Below are 15,591 nucleotides of genomic sequence, written 5' to 3'. Positions count from 1 at the left end.
GAAATATATATCAGAACCACCAGAGGGCAGCTTGTCCAGTGAAACGAGGGGTAAAAGTGCTGTTCTTTAGACTTAGGATGATGAGGGTGAATTTTCAAAATGTTTCTTGCATAAGCAAGCTCTTTTACACTCCTAGCCAGCTGATGTTTTTGGAAATTGAAAGTGTGTGTGTGTGTTTTTAAGATCCTCACCCAAGGGTGTGTTTTATTGATTTTTAGAGAGAGAGAAACATCAATCACTTACCTCCCATATGCACACCAGCCAGGGATTGAACCTGCCACCTAGGTATGTGCCCTGACTGGGAACTGAACCCACAACCTTTTGGTGTGAGGGATGACGTTCCAACCAACTGAGCTACCTGGCCAGGGTGGAAATTGAAAGTTTTAAGACAAGTTCTTTCATGCAAATCTGTTTTTCCCTTCTCTTTGGAATATACTAGTAAATATCAATTTTTCTGTGAATTCCCCTTCCCATCTTCCATCTTTATTCAATCTTTGTTGAAGTTTAATTTATGTACAATAAAATTTACACATTTGAAGTGATATTTGGAACATACATAGCCTTGGAATCACTGCCCCAATCAAGACAGAAATTTCCATCACTCTAGAAAGTTCTCTTGTGCCCCTTTGCGTTCTCCCCTAGCAGGTCCCATGGCTCCTTGAATCTCTGAAAACATTTTACCTGAGACAAAGCATTTTATAAATTCAACATCATGATCGTGCCCCAACATTAGGGCCCTTTCTAAGAGGCTGTGGACGAACCCTAGAGATCAAGGAAATAGAGGCTGCTCCCTTCCAAGACAATTACTGAAGAAGTTTTTAGTCTGTGGTTGGGCTGTTGGTTTAATCTGGCTCATGTTCACTGAGAGGGAGGACTGTTAATTGCAGTCATTAATTATGCATTTGTTCTTTAAAGTTTATTTCTGCCTTAATAGTGGCTAGCACTTGTCGCACTTAAGTACTTATTTGTATTAATGAACTCCAGGAATCCTTCTCAGGGGAGTGTCATTATTATCATATTCATAGATAAGGAAGCTGAGGTACAGTCACATATGGCCTTGATGTATAAAAAGAGTGAGTAGGGTTAGTTTCCTGATGCAAAATGTAAGATAAATGAAATTAAGAGCTTCTTAAGAAATGCATGTTCTCATTGACCGAAGTACCCAGCTTAAAAAACTAGTGCTTCTCTTTACGCCCATAATGTCCTTGGGCAATGTCACCCAGGGCCACGGTTGAACACCGTGACGATTCCAGTTCTGCATCCCTGACCTTGACCAACAAGCATCCCTCATCTGTCTCCCTAGTTCCTGCCTTCATCTTCTGATGGATTGCCCTGCCTCTGGCCCTTTTTGAGTTGTGGTCACAGTGATCTTTCTAACATGGAATTTTGGCAATGTCACCTTCCTGATTAAAATTCTCCAGTGGTTCACTGTGCACTAAAATGTGAGCTCCTGGTTCTTTGCCTTCTTCGGTGGCATGCCTTGCAGCTATCCAAAGCTCACTCTCAGTCAAACTAGTTGTCATTGTCCAAAGATGCCATGCCCTCTCATGTCCCTGGACCCAGGAACTGGGTGTTCCTTCTTTTTTTTTTTTTTTTTTTTTTTTTTTCTAAATTTTTATTTTTAAACCATTTATTGTTGAGAGTTTTACATATGTCCCTGGGTGTTCCTTCTGTCTAGAAAGTGCCCTCTCCTTATCGGTCAACCCTGGTTTGCCAGACAAGGTGCATCTCATCCTTCAGGAGTTGACTCACATCTTCTTCGGTTAACCTTGACTGACTTGGAATCATTTTCTCCCCACTTTCCATTGCTTCTTGTGTATTAAGCTGGGGTCACATTGTCTTATTATGTTCTTGTTGCATCTCTGTGCCCTGCTAATCTGTACCCTCCTAGAGGGTGACAACTGTGTCTTTTTTCAACTTGGTATTTCTATCCTGGCTTAATACCTGGACTGCCTATCCAGACCATTACACACCACGAAGGCAGAGAAGACACCTGTTTTATTCAGCACTGCTATGCCCAGTGTCTGGCCTAAGGTCTGGCCTATAGTAGGTGTTGAATTCTTATTTATTGAAAGCACGAATAGTGGGTGTCTTTATTTTATTTTCGTTGTTTGTTTTTTTCTTTCTTTTATTTTTTCTTATTGTCTGCAGCAAAAACATACTTAGGACAGTGAAACAAGGACCATTTCCCCCCTGGTTGTAAGTCTCATGGGGTCCCTTAGAGATTAGGGGATACGTGCCTGTGGGGGAAAGGAATGGCACAGGTGTGCTCCCTGGAGGGAGAACGTCAATAGTGGGTGTCTTTAAACATCAATTGTTATTAAATGTCAGACCACAATGGTTTATCCTAGGGATTGTAACTGAAGGGTCACCAGCATAATTGGTCCATGAATATATTTTCTATGGCCTCACAGTATTTTAAAGTTTTAAAATTTGATGACTGTAGATAGAACATATCCTCTTCTGTTTACACCACTTCATTCTCTTGCTCTTTGTCTGTTTCACTCATTTGTTGCCTGCTTGGTCCTGGGCCATACGGTTGAGAGGTGCAGGGAGTAGGGCAGTGTACTCGTTTGTTATAACTAAGTACCACACATTGGGTGGCCTAAAAAAGAGAAATTTATTTTCTCACAGTTCTAGAATTCTGCAGGCTCGAAGTCCAAGACCAGGGTGTCAGTGGGTTTAGTTTCTCCTGTGTTCTCTTGCTCTGGCTTACAGATGGCCACCTTCTCACTGGGTCCTCGCATGGTTGTCCCTTAGTCTGTGTGTGAATGTGTCCTAATCTCCTCTTATAAGAACATCAATCATATTGGATTAGGGTCCACCTATAAGACCTCTTGTCAGTAGTTAATTACCTCTTTAAAGGCTCTATATCTACATATAGCCACATTCTGACATACAGGGGCCAGGGCTTCAACATATGAGTTTGGGGAACACTATTAATCTCATTAGAGGCAAGAACACGAACTCTCAAGTACTGTGGCCTCTGCCTTGTGTCTGATGCATGTTTTATGTAACACATTAATAAAGAGGAACTCGGGAACCATCAGAGAGAACAGTTGGACCAAGGCAGAATCTGGACAGACATAACTTGCACCTGCCCAACACCTGGTCTACACTCTGATCACCTTGATCTTGGGACCATGTTTCCTAAACAACAGACATTAGGTTAATATGCCAGGTAGAATTTAGGTGCTTTTCAGTTTGGAAATGTATATCCTTTCACTCTAGAAACTGACATTCAGGCTGCAAACTTTCTTTGTCCAGGGTTCAGTGGACAGCAGAGGTAAAAGTCAGATAATGGCATGGCACCGCCTCCATTTGCAATAAGCAAACAGCTAGGTCCTTTATTACCCTTGAAACCGGCATTTGTGACACAGGTTGGACTCAGAGAAGCAAGGCAAATGCCAAGTTTCTGTGGGTCAAAGTTCCTTCAACCACTGTATGTTAATCAAAAGCTCAGCCTTACTTAATTAGGCCATTGAGTTGGGGAGAACTTTGGAACAAATGATTGCTGAGTTGGACCACAAGTGTTAGCAGAATTCAGTATTTTATTTCCCAGAGGTAGGTTGTGGACTCATGGTCTTTCTTGGAGAAGGCAGGAGTGAGATTCTTGTGAAGTTTTATTCATTCTTCGTGGGGCAGTAGCATAAGAAAATCCTCTGTACGGAGCCTAGCTAATCAAGTGTATTTACTTAAAGATGAGCTGAATAGTTATAGAATATTAATTATATATGGGCAAAAAAGCCAGATATACAGGGCTGCCAAAAATAAAGGAACGTTTAAAATACTAACAGCTCATAATGCTTTAAACAATTTTGAGTGTTTGGTGATTTAAGATCACAATTTAATGTGTCTGCAGAAAGAAATGGAAATGAATATAATATTCATAGCTGCCCTCCATGAATGTTTTCTTTCACGTGGGGCCCCAAGGGCTTCGTATCTGTCATCTTATTTATTGTCACAATGTCCTTAACAGGTGGGTTACAATAGGCCCAAATTAGATGAGTTAAAGGAGGCTCAGAGAGGTTGAGTAAAATGCCCAAGATCACCCAGGTAGCAAGTAGTAGAGCTGAGTTTTGAGCGCCTGGGAAAACCTGCGACCTTCTCTTCCCTATTACCACCTCCTGACACCTTTTCCTCTTCTCTCCTTGTAAGATTTCTTTCTTGAATGTCCTTTAGCTAATATGAACCTGAATGGCCTTGCACAGTTGACCTATTTTCTCCACGTATGGGGGGGCCAGCGGAAATTTACTACACTGTCCGGTTATGTAGTTTTCCCTGTGATCCATGCACACACTGAGATGTGTGATAATAATTTAACGCCGCAATTCTTCATCTAACCCCTCCTCCTCCATCCCTTTTAGCAGTCATCGTTGGCATACCCCTCATTAGCGGTCTCTGGTTCAGTGGTGTTTTCTTTCCCATTTCACAGTTCACGTAACAGAGGCCTTGGAAGGACACTTTGCATCAGGACACCCCGCAGAGATCAGCCATTCCTAGGCTCACCAAGAGGTTTGGTAAGCTGGCGGCATCTTCACCTCGGCTCAAATGAACATAATCCAGGGGTGGAGAAAAGTACTGAATATTGCATAAAGACATTCACAGGCTAATCTCCACTTTTTTTTTTTTTTTTTTAACCAACACATATGGTTCTGGTTTTGGGTGTTTGCTTAAATTACTAGGCCACAGTGCTCTGTATATTTATAGGCATGAATGTCTCCAGAAGATTCCATAGTCACAAAGAATGACAGAAGCTATATTTGAATGACTTTGCTTAAGCGCTTTTAATAACGAGTTTTTCCTGTAGTGTTTACTGCATTTCATCAACTCAAAAATGCATTTCCATTCCACAATTTAACATATCTGAAATTGATGTGCATCTTCTGGAACTTAGACATGGTGAAACATAGCATTTCTCTGATAATCCCCAATGACCAATGTCAAGTGTTCTCTACCTCCTGTTTTTCACAGAGTTCCAATGCTTTTTCTTTTAAAGATAGGAAATGAATATTTTTCTGTTAAAGAGTGAGTCAATAAAAATTTTGTACTTAGCAAAGAAAGAATTTAGAATTCTCATACTGAGAGAAAAACCAATTTTTTTCAGTGACTTCAGATGACAATTCTGAGATTAGTGGCCCTGGGCCCTCATGAGCAGTGGTGATGGCACTCAGAACAGCTCAGAATCAGACATTCTTATCCAAAGCCAGGTTCCCACATCACAGGACTTGCAACTAAAATACTGTGCTGTGCCTTCAGAATGATTTGTCAGCACCCGATTGTCTGTGAATGAGTTCGAGTTGGCATTTATATAGAATGGGCAGGATTTCCCCAAGCTACATGTACCTGGTTTTTATGGACTTGAAGATTTGCAGAACCTCCCTTCTGTAGAGCCTCATGGAGGACAGAACACAAATGCTGAAATCAGTAGGCGTACAGGTAAATCGGTTAACAAAGATTTTCTGCTATGTGCCACACTCTGTGCTAGGCACTGGGTAGTTAAGAGATGAAGACAGAAAGGATTGGATTTCTGTCCCCAGGAAGCTGGTCTAGTACTCAAGGCAGACATTAAATAATCTATACATATAAAAAAAAGTCTAAGTGATTGTTACAACCGAATGACCAGAATGACCAGGCGACCAGTTGCTATGACGCACTGACCACCAGGAGGCAGATGCTCAACACAGGAGCTGCCCCCTGGTGGTCAGTGCACTCCCACAGCCAACCTCCCATGGCTGGCCAACCTCCTGAGGCCCTTCCCCTGGCCAGTCGGCTCCCTGATAGGCCTTGATCACCAGCCAGGCCAAGGGACCCCACCTGTGCACGAATTCGTGCACCGGACCTCTAGTAGAAGAATAATGCGTGGATTGAAGAAGTATAAGGAGTTAAGAAAGTTTGAAATCAGAGGCTTTAACCTAATCATCAGTGGGAGGGGCAGTCACCAGGGAAAGTTTTCTGGAATTTAAGTGCTATTTTAACTGAGGCTCAGAAGGAGAAGGAATGGTTTGCTAGGCAGAGGGAGATTGGGGGCAGATGGTAGTGACTGCACCAAGTGAGAAACAGCTTTTCCTGAGGGTCTCATATGAGGCGAGTGAGTGTCAGGTTCAAGATTTAACTATGAACCTAATGAGGAAAGGGATTCAGATAAACAGATGTCTATTATAAGGACGTGGTCAAATTTCAGGAAGAATCTTTAAAACCCCTTAGAGATTTATTTCAAACTGGCGATCAGATTTTTTTGTTTTTTGTGGTTCAGACATAAATTCTTTCTTCTCTATCAGCGTTATTTCCCCGAGCTGGATCTCAAGTCCTGTTTTCCTGCCAGTCCTTTGAATTCTCTCCAAATCTGTGTCTGAATTTCTCTCACTTCCCTCCAACAGGGACACGATCAGCTTCCAGCGAGAGGTTGTTTTCATCAACAAATGTGTTGTTTTTTTCTTTTTCTCTACTTTCTTGATGGTATCAGGAGGGGGTCATCATTGGCATGATTCCCCCCACCCAAAGGCCAGATTCTTAAAAATAGAAAATAGGCGGTTTAAATAGAATAAAGACTAGCTACTTGAACCTGCTTCCGCTTTTGGATCATTATGAGATTCTCAAGTTTTAAATCTTAGTGCTCGATGTTGACATTTTCTATCAAGAGTACTGCTGAGCTGAGACTCTTTGACCAGTAACTAAACTGACAGATTCAGAAATTCATGCATGTGCATGCATGCACGCACACACACACATATGGTACCCCAGGTCCAGTGGATTGGCCATCTCAAGATTTCTTAATCATGAGTGAATATGATGTGGTCATTTTTTGAATTGGAGCTGGCCAGAATTAGCTAGATTTTATTTATTTATTTATTTATTTTAAAAAAGATCTATCTATTTAACAGGCCTAAAAATTTGGGATGGGGAGTTTATTCACCTCAATCTGAGATAAGGTTGGTCTGTTTTCTCCATACAAAAGGAAAGAGTATATCACTGGCTATGATTGATATAAAGAAATTTGAAGTTTTACTATTAACTTTTGGTGACCTGTTGGGTCAGACCTCTTGAAAGTTAATGCCTAGATCATTACTTGATTTTTCTCAAGCCACGGGAATTCTGTGTTCCTCCATCAAGATATGGGCATCGGAGGTCAGATGGTGGAGATTCCTGGGAAAGGGGAAGAGAAAAAAATCACGGAGTTCCTGATGGAAACTTTAAATGAAATAGCTAAACGTTTTGAATGCTGACCCTTTCCTACTCATCACAGCCTAGATTTCTATTTCAAGGCAGTTAATAAATTAAAAAGTGGGCATTGTTTAATCTTCAAATTGAAAATACAAGTTCATTTTGAAAAGAAGGAAAGGTAGGCTGCTTAAGACATTGTTTTCTATGGTGAATGGCTCTTCATGCTTCTGAATGGTAGCTGTCATTTAGTGGTCACAGATCCTCTTAGAAACAGATTTCCCCCAAATCCCTAAAATTTATCAGAAGCTAGACATTTTAGAAAATGACTTTCCCATCATTTTTTTCCCCAAGAAGGCAGATTGTAGCTCAAAGAGAACTTAAGGTAAGCTTTGTACAACTTCTGTGGTTCGTATGAAGGAAACTTACTCAAGAACAAATACACACAAAGGTTAAGCAAATGAGTTGAAACAGATTCTCTTTTGTTTAGTCAGCCACTAATAAAGGCCTGTCACAAAATGACACCAGGATGTTGAAGACAGTCCCTAAAAGCAGGTTCTAAATGTGATTTTTCTGCCGTTTCACCTGAACATAGAAGAGATGTTTTTCCATCACATGTTACTTTTTACTATTTACTTGGTCCCATGTAACTTATTACTACAGAGAGGAGGAATGAAAGCCTGTAGTTTAATTTAATAAACCTACCAAGGACCCCCACATGAAAAGACAGGAAAGATTCCGGGCAGGTGTATAGAGATACAAAGATGATTCAGACATGATCTTTGCCCCAGAAGAGTGTAAGAGGAAATATTAATAATAAAACAGGAGTTAGAACAAGCAACATCATAACTCAAATATTTAATGGCACGTTTGAAAATGCAGTGGAAGTTAATGGATCCTCTTTTCTCATCTGTATCCACATTTACCAGAGAGTAAACTCATCACTCTGTTGTCTGGACATGTTACTTTTTTCTGATCTCTGATCCAGTTGAACAAAAGTAACCCTGAAGTCCTTTGCAGTTTATAATGATCCATATGTAATTGCCACGGTGATATAAGCTGAAGAACTTTCCAAAAAGATTTAGTGTCAGAGTAATTGGGCCCAACTCACCCATAGCCCGTTGTGGATACTGTCAACCAGTGACTTCATAACAAGGCATTTCTGTAGCTAAGATGATCCTGAGGTTGTTTTCCAGAGCCAAATGGACATACGTTTGGGAAAACTGATTTTCATAGGGAATAACAAGTTTTTCCAGGGAGTTTGTGGTTAATCACAAACTGGATGATTTCCCTTTAAAATTATTTCATCCACATGGGCCAAAGTTTCATAGAGCCAGTGGTTCCTTCAGCAGTCTGCTCCTTGATGACTTGCTGTTTATAAGACAACCTACCCCATTTTTAAAACTGAAAAGGTAGAATGGTGGCTGTGGGCCATGACTCAACCAATAACATGATGGCTGACAAGCGGACGTTCGCCTACAAAAGAAGGACTGTCTTCCTAAAAGGAAGAGGTTTATTCCCAGTAAGGACAAGGAAAAGGAAAGCTGTGGGCATCAACAAGATGTGTGTGTCTTTTGGCAGAATAACAGGTCGACGATGGCATTATGCTTTGTAGGAGGATATTTGATGCTGTAGAAAACAAGGAGAATTCTCCAAGGTTATGAGGCTGAAATGTGTGGCTAAAGTCAGCAAAGAACCTTTAGACAAATTTCATGGGCAACACTCAAAAGTCAGCCCCGAAGTTTCCAAGAACAAGGTCTTCAAACCAGTCATTAGACATGCACCAAAGTTATGCTGAGTTGGGGCCCCATCGAAGGCTATGCATTGGTTCATGCAGGTTGCCCCCAGGTGTCAGCAGTTGCTTCAGAAGGGCAGACAGAAATGGCATGTCTGATGTTCACTTCGGCCATACTCATGGGTGTCTGTGCTGCCAAGAAATAACAGTAACAGAAAAAGCACGTCGCTTTATCAAGAGTAACAAAAATTCTGTTTGCAACGTAAGTCAGGTCCTTTTGAAACTAAGGCCGAGTTCAGTAAAATATAAGGGACATCTTAAGAAAAAAATGAAGTGGTTATTGAAGACTCAGGCTGGGGTGAAAGGGAGCTGAACAGACTTTTAAATCTAGGCAGGTCAGTACCTACTGATTCTGTCCATCTCCATTTGTGCACACAGCCACCAAATGATTCTTAGAAACATAACATGTTAGAGTTAAAAAGGAACCCTAGAGGTGATGATGAAAATAAATAATGATAACATTTATTGAGTGCTCACTAAGTGCCAGGCACAAAAGAAATCTTTTATTTGCATTGTCTCATTTTTTCTCTCTCTCTTTATTGATTAAGGCAGGGGTCCTCAAACTTTTTAAACAGGGGGCCAGTTCACTGTCCCTCAGACCATTGGAGGGCCGGACTATAGTTTAAAAAAAACCTAGTTGGCTGCTAAGCAACAGGCAGCAGCGGCAAAAACACCCGGCGGGCCGGATAAACGTTTTAGGCGGGCCGCATGTAGCCCGCGGCCATAGTTTGAGGACCCCTGGATTAAAGTATTAACATATGTGTCCTTATCCCCCCATTGCCCCCCCGCCCCAACTCCCCAACTCATGCCCTCACCCCTCCCTGGTATCTGTGTCCATTGGTTAGGCTTATATGCATGCATACAAGTAATTTGGTTGATCTTTCCCCCTCACTCCCACCCTCCCCTACCTTCCCTTTGAGGTTTGATGGTCTGATCGATGCTTCTCTGTCTCTGGATCTGTTTTTGTTCATCAGTTTATGTTGTTCATTATATTCCACAAATGAGTGAGATCATGTGATATTTATCTTTCTCTGACTGGCTTTTTCACTTAGCATAATGCTCTCCAGGTCCATCCATGCTGTTGCAAATGGTAAGAATTTCTTCTTTTTTACTGCAGCATAGTATTCCACTGTGTAGATGTGCCACAGTTTTCTAATCCACTCATCTGCTGATGGGCACTTAAGCTGTTTCCAGATCTTAGCTATGGTAAATTGTGCTGCTATGGACATAGGGGTGCATATATCCTTTCTGATTGGTGTTTCTAGTTTCCTGGGATATATTCTTAGAAGTGGGATCACTGGGCATTGTCTCTTTTACTTTCATGCCCTCATTTAATTTCTACAGTAATCTCATAAGGAAGATGTTAGTCAAATAAGAAAACTGAGGAATGAGAGAATATGTAACTTGTACAAGGTCATACAGTTAGTGCATGGCAAAACTAGTACACATACCTAGGCCAGTCTAAGGCCAAAGCCTACACTTTTTATTTATTTTTTAAATATATTTTTTCTTGATTGCAGAAAGGAAGAGAAAGGGAGAGAGAGATAGAAACATCAATGATGAGAGGGAATCATTGATTGGCTGCCTCCTGCAAGCCCCCTACTGGGGATTGAGCCCACAACCAGGGCATGTGCCACGGCCAGGAATCGAACTGTGACTTCCTGGTTCATAGGTCAATGCTCAACCACTGAGACACACCAGCCGGGCAAGAGTGTACACTTTTTAACTACTAGCCTCTTGGAGAGCCAAGTGATCCTTGGGAAAAGGCATGTTCATTAACCAGAGTTCATTAACTGGTGAGAGTCCCTAGGAGTTCTCTAATGCAAGGTCAGTGAAAAGACTAAGGAATGTGTTAAAAATGACAGAGCCTACACTCTGAAGTAGAAACTATATATAGTTTAATATGCAAATTATAAAAGTGGGTTCTAGGTTGGCCTCCAGATCCCCCTCACTAAGGAACTGGCTGCAACTCCTTTTTAAAAAAAAAAAAAATAAGTATTTTTATTTATTTATTTTTTAGAAAGAGTGAGATCTCTTGTTCCACCTATACATGCATTTGTTGGTTGATTCTTGTATGTGCCCCGACCGGGGATGAAACCCCCAACCTTGGCATATAGGGATGACACTCTAACCAACTGAGCTGCCAGGCCAGGGCTCTGTATTGCTTTTTTCAGAGAGCACAATCTGTGTTTGCTAGCAGTTGTTTTTGTTTTTGCTTTTCCTATTGTCTGAAAAGATGGCTTGGGCCTTAAAACCTTTGGCTCCTTGGAAGATGCTGTCCCTGCTTGGCTCATTCCTCTCTGAAAATGAATTACCTGCTTACATGGCCCCATTACCTGTCCTGGGAACTGCATCTGCACATTCGCACAATACACTGCTCAGAATATATAGTTCAATTACTTGACACCTAAAATCTTGTAGGTTGCAGCAGGCTGTCTACTGTTGGTGCAACCTAAAGACCTAGGGAACAATTTTGTCTTATGACAACCCCTGGTATTTATATGTATTTTTCACTTAGAATCCACATAGACACACACATACACGTATTTTAGTTCCTCTTTAGATCTTGAGGGAAGGTCTCAAAAATCTCATCTGACCCTTAATTAGACACCAGAGGCACCTAGACCAATACCTTGATTCTAAAATGAGGAGACCAAGTCTGGGGGTTGAGAGAGAGGAAGTCCATGTCAGGCCTAGAACTCAGGCCCCTCCCTCTTTACCCTGCTGCCTTACTTAAAAATGTATCTTGTAGTCTTTCCTCTTTATTCACACTACCACCTTCCTAGTCCTAGTCCCAACTTTATTCCTAAATTATTGCAATAGCCATGGAGAGAGGGAGTGGCGGAGGACTTGAAGAAACCACATCAAAGTGCCAATAGAGGTTGAGTTTGAATGGTAGAGGTCCAGTTTAACCTTATATTTGCTTTTCTGTGATTTATATATATTCTTCAATAAATATTTTTTTTCCTCAAGGAAAACCAAAAACCATAGTGGAATAGCCTCCTTACTGGTCTCTGAGTGTATATATATCCCTTATGAAACCCATTCTGTGGCTTGCTATCAGATTTGCCTTCCTAAAACATGCTTTTGTTCAGTCCTTCTTCTGCTTAAATGTTCAAGAGTACCTATTGCTCTGGAGAAAAGTCCAAACTCCTGGAATCCAAAGGTCTCCTGAATCTAGCCCTACCCGTCGGCCTATCCCCTTATCTCCGCCACACCCAACACAATCCTCCTTCCTGCCTGCCAGCATCCACCCAGCTTAGAGCCAGGAGAATGCTACCCAGTTCCTTTGCTCATGCTGTTCTCTACATGAGAGGCCCCTTCTCCCCCAACTCTGTCCTTTCCTCTTTACCCACCCAAATGTTGTCTTTCTCAGTTCAACTCGAGTACTTCTCCTCCAGCTCATTTTTATCACTTTCTATCTGTATCTGTATCTGGGATGGCAGGTAGGTTTTGTGTTATACATCAGGTCCAGGCAATTGAAAATATGTTGTATGGAGACTCCCGAGAGCCTGTATGTGCTCAGAGGGAAAGAGTTCTGTGATCAGTAGTGGTCTGTGCCATAGCACGAGAGGGAGGAATGACAGAATGTGTATTACACATTTTCCATCCAGGCCTATAATCATTCCTTTAGACCAATGATGGCGAACCTATGACGCGTGTCAGAGGTGACACATGAACTCATTTTTTTGGTTGATTTTTCTTTGTTAAATGGCATTTAAATATATAAAATAAATATCAAAAATATAAGTCTTTGTTTTACTATGGTTGCAAATATAAAAAAATTTCTATATGTGACACGGCACCAGAGTTAGGGTTTTTCAAAATGCTGACACGCCGAGCTCAAAAGGTTCGCCATCACTGTTTTTTTTTAGACCCTGTGAGGTCCAGCATGGTAGCCACTAGCTACGTGTGGCCATTTAAATTTAGATTTCTTAAAATTAAATATAATGAAAATTTCACCTCCTTAGTTGCACTACCCACATTTCAAGTGATCAATAACCACATGTGGTTACTGGACACTGTATTGTGTACAGCAAGGGTAGAGAACCGCTTTATCATTACAGAAACTTCTATTAGCCTTGTTTTAGCCAAATAGTCACATAACAATGTAAGATAGAATGTGTGTGTGTGTGTGTGTGTGTGTGTGTGTGTGTGTACCTTGTTTTCTCAGTGAGAGCAAATGCATTTTATGGGCAGGAATCCTCTTACACTTCTTTTGTATCCCTACAGCACCCAGCAGTCCTGGGCATGTTGGAAATACTTTATAGCTACTGGTTGAACTGAATTTTTAGTACTAATTTGGCAATGCACTATAAAATAGAGTAGTAGAAAGAGAACTAATTTGGAAATCAGGATACCAACTTTCTGGTCCCAGCTTTCCCACCAGTTACTCTGTGACTTGGAATAGCTCATTTAACCAAAGTAGGTCATAGTTTCTGCAAGTACAAACAGTTATAAATTAGACAATATCAGAGGATTCTTCCTCATTTGGAATTTTGTGATATATATGGAGTGTTCACTTAATTTTAGGCAAAAATGCGCGCGCACACACACACACACACACACACACACACAGAATAAGCACTATCAGGTTAAAAAATATTCTAGCTTATTTTAAATCCCACTTATCTCATTTTCCAAATATATGACTGTCATTTGCGGACTTAATTTTCTGCCAGATCTACAGCTAAATTCTGTTTTGAAGAGGATCCCAGCAAAGGTGAGATGACTCCACAAGCAGAGAACATCAGACTTGGGCAGTTGTAATGGAGGATTGGGTAGACTTCACCAGTGAGAAGGTGGTATAATAGCTACCGAACATTTTAACACTAGACTCAGCGGAACTGTAGGCAGAAGTCACTCACCGGAATTTGCTGCTCACCCCGTGCCATTGCTCTAAGGGAGGGCTCAGCAAACTATGGCCCGCTTTGCTGTCAGTTTTTGTGTGTTTTATATGTAGCTAAGAATGGTTTTTACATTTTTAAGGCTTGTAAAACCAGAAAAAAAAAGAACAATATGTAACAGAAACCGTATGAACTGGGAAGCTAAAATATGCACCATTTGGCTCTACACTAGTGGCTAATGACCTTCATGTCCAGATCCAAACACTTTTCAAGGGCAGTGGCTTTCAGAAATGTCATAGGGCCTGTGGCTCAAACACAGGGAAATGAAACTCTGTTCCTGTGCTTTAGAGAATCCCGAAGATGGGGAAAGGCAGCGGCTGGTGGGGAGCTGGGCCCATCACTTATACCTGAAGCAGGCAGGGCCCTTGACTCTGTTCTAAAGGTAGAAAGTGAGGCCTTGGATCCAGAGTCTGTGTGCTCTGGTCTTGCCTTTGGAAATGTGACGAGTCCATTTCTGGCTGTGTCCTCCTTGACAGTCAGCATTCCCAAGAATAGATTCTGAAGGCCCTTTGAAAGGGAGAGCTCTAAGAAGCCCTGGCCTCCTGACTTTATCTAGGAGGGAGCCCAGCCTTGCATCTCAATTTATTCTTTTTCCTGTTGTAGACATGCCTTTCAGCACTTGAGGGATCTAGATTGAGTGGGCGATAAAGAGCCTCACTAACAAGCTGAGGGCAGGGCTGGGCCAGGCTTGAACTGAGACAGAAGCCTGCCCGATGGGTCTGAGAGGAACTGCAAAGTTGGCAGTTTTAAAAATTAAAAAATTATTCTTTTTTCCTTTTTTCCCCCCTTTGAATGCCCCACGGCCAGGTGTCCCAGCCTTGGGTTTCCCCAAACCCTCTTTCTTCCTAGGCCTTCTCTCTCTCTCTCTCTCTCTCTCTCTCTCTCTCTCTCTCTCTCTCTCTCTCCCTTTTCTCACCAATCTTGGTTTCCAAAATGTATCTTTCTTGTAATTATCAACACATCAGTTCGGCATCTTTTATTTTCTGATCTACCCCCTTTTCTCTTCTCCTTGTTCCACTCTCCCCTCTAAGCTATTTTTCAAAGTTTGCAAAATCTTTTACACAAATATCTCTTTCTCTCTCTCTCTCTCTCTCTCTCTCTCTCTCTCTCTCTCTCTCTCTCTCTCTCATCACCCTTGGCTTCTGTATACACAACTGCCCTTAGTATAATACAGTGTGCCTCATCTAAAAATCTAAATGTACAAAACAAAAACAATTTGAAAGGTAAATCTTCCCTTTGTTAAAAAGAATTTTTCCCCATCCCTGGCTGAGTAGCTCAGTTGCTTACAGCATCTTCCCCACATACACCAAGGTTGCAGGTTCGATCCCGTGTCAGGGCACATCACATACAGGAATCAACCAGTGGATACATAAATAAGTGGAACAATCAATTGATGCCTCTCTCTCTCTCTCTCTTCCTCTCTCTCTCTCTCTCTCGTCTCTCCCCACCCCCTTCCTCTCTCTAAAATCAATTTTAAAAATATTTTCCATCTGAAAGACTAGTAATCTCTCTCTCTCTCTGCCTTATGTTTGTCACTTTCTACATTACATTATAGACCCTAATTGGCTACAGTCAGATTTATTTCTGTATTTGCAGATCTTGTGGCACAGTGGAGTGCATGCCCTGGCTCCCATGCTGGATCATAAAAAAATTTACTTTCACACTAGCTGGATTGGCTCAGTGGATAGAGCGTCGGCCTGCAGACTGAAGGGTCACGGGTTTGATTCC

General features: G+C 41.5%; 1 protein-coding gene across 9 annotated transcripts in view; it reads left to right on the top strand.

Annotated features, from left to right (window-relative positions):
* The window catches only part of RBM47 (RNA binding motif protein 47), a 155,576-nt gene that overhangs the window by 61,265 nt on the left and 78,720 nt on the right, over positions 1–15,591 (top strand). For 7 of the 9 annotated variants that reach the window (XM_036332033.1, XM_036332124.1, XM_036332110.1 and 4 more), the window contains one exon: positions 4,436–4,520. The exons of the other annotated variants lie outside the window; for them this stretch is intronic. The gene's annotated coding sequence lies outside the window, so the exon portion shown is untranslated. The remainder of the gene's footprint in view (positions 1–4,435; positions 4,521–15,591) is intronic. 9 annotated transcript variants of the gene reach the window in all.

Source organism: Myotis myotis, unplaced genomic scaffold (assembly GCF_014108235.1).
Source record: "Myotis myotis isolate mMyoMyo1 unplaced genomic scaffold, mMyoMyo1.p scaffold_m19_p_1, whole genome shotgun sequence".
Classification (NCBI taxonomy): Eukaryota; Metazoa; Chordata; class Mammalia; order Chiroptera; family Vespertilionidae; genus Myotis; species Myotis myotis.
This window is presented reverse-complemented; position numbering and strand designations above follow the sequence as displayed.